Raw genomic sequence first — 2,035 nt, forward strand, 5'->3', positions numbered from 1 at the left:
TTAAGCCTGAATATACAGTAATTATATACTTCTTCAAGGAATGGTAGGAACAAAGCTAATTATTTTCCAGTGCCCCAATAAAAAATCTAAAACTGATAAAGCGTCACTAATGAGATTAAAGAAAGTGCTATAAACAGTGCCAGAATATGGAGAAAATTTTAACAGTGGCTTCGTAGATATGGAAACAAAGCGTGAAACATCAAGCATTTTCTGACCACATCCACCTACTTACTTTAGCTATATACTGTCAATCGGAATGAGACAGCGGAAAAACATTTCTTCCGAAACTGTTGGTTAGCTGAGATTAAAGTAACAAATAATAATTTTTCATTTTTTCCGTATTTGGTTCAGTCGTTCCAAACCGTTTGCAGGTGCTTTGTCCACTGAACATACTAGCGTTGGAAAGAAAAATTTAACGTCTGTCATAAATTCATTGCAGTTCCTAGAGAATAAACGTTTGACATATGGAATCTTTTTTTTTTCCCCGTTAAAAGTCTCAACCTCTGTCTAAAGATTGGTTTTTTAGGAAAAAGAGAGGCATGTATTCAGAAATCACAATCTATGTTTAATTTAATTTTGCTGTTAAAATAAAATTTTCGAGATCAAAAAGAATTTTCTGCTGAAATTGTGGTTCAGTTATCAGGACTTGTGTTCCTCTTTACTTGCTTTGGAAACATGAACTGTCCTGACTCGGAATAGGGAGCTTACTCGAGCTATGTTCAATAAATTGTGAAGTAGACAATATACACAGGAAGGGTATACGAAACCCTTTATTTTTCTATCTTTACAGAGATTTCCGGAACTTCGGAATACAGAGACCGACCACTTGTGGCCTGAACGTAAGAATATAAAACTACTAACTAGAACTCTAACTAAAACTAACTTTGGATTAATAGACAAGTGCCTAACTTCAAGATTGGCCGTTATTTAACAAAATCCGTATGTAGTACAGAGAGCTGCTAAAACTACGATACGTTTAAAATTATCAAGAGGATTAAACCTCTGGCCTTGAAGGCAACCAGCAACCGAGTAAAACTACTATGGCCAGCGGCCTGCTTCTAATAACTCCTTCCTCTCTCTTGCTTGGCAAAAAGCCACAACTTAACTACTTGGCGTTAGCAAGACAAATTTGCATAAATAAGTTAAAGCTTTTAATTCTGGCCGGAAGTAGAAAATAAGAAGTAATAGTAAAGATTTAAAATAAAATAAACGTTAGTAAAACTTATTCTTACACAGTTACATAAAATAGGGAGTGAGCCCTCCTATTTAGGGCTCCGGTGCATTCCCGCTAGAATTGCAATTTATCTGAAAAATTAGGAAGAACCTGTGTCAGGTTGCAGTGTAATTTAAGCTTTGGTTGGTGTCTTTAGAATCTGTAAAATATTTCATAGAATCTCTGCAGAAATGTCTGTAGAATATCCACGTATATTTCTACGGAATAATTTCACATAATTCTATGGAAGCGATATCTTAAATTTTACTTAACCTTAAATTTAGAAATCTGTAGATGGTCTCAGACGTAGTTTATAGAAAACTGGGCCGTAAATCTAAAAGCTCTTAAAGAAGTTTAATATTGGGTATTTTAAATAATTTAAACATTTTCGTAAGGTATTCAAAAGCAGTTTAAATTTCTATTTCACTTATCAATGTTGTAAAACATCTAACCACCCTCTTTAAAAAAAAAAAAAAAAAACTTACTCCAAAATATTTTTTTCTGCATATTAGGGTTTAGAATCATTTATTTTTCCTCTTTACTGATGAGAATGCAAAATAGACCTCTAACTAAAGTTTCCTCTCCCAATGTTTTGAAGCGTTAAATTCTTGTAGAATTACTTCAGTTGTTGGCTCATTTATTGTAAGCAAGGAGGTTAGAATGGTTGTGAGTGTTTTAGGAAGGAAACCGTTTTAACATTACTAAATTATGTGGAAGTCAGGTTTAGGTGGCGACGCTAATAATATCATCAGCTGCGCAAACAAAACTATCATCTTTTACCCTTTCGTTTGGACTTCATCCAAGAAAGAAAATATTGCCATG

The sequence above is a fragment of the Stegodyphus dumicola genome, chromosome 9 (genome assembly GCF_044657685.1).
Source record: "Stegodyphus dumicola isolate Sdum_Otavi_A_Nest chromosome 9, ASM4465768v1".
Lineage (NCBI taxonomy): Eukaryota > Metazoa > Arthropoda > Arachnida > Araneae > Eresidae > Stegodyphus > Stegodyphus dumicola.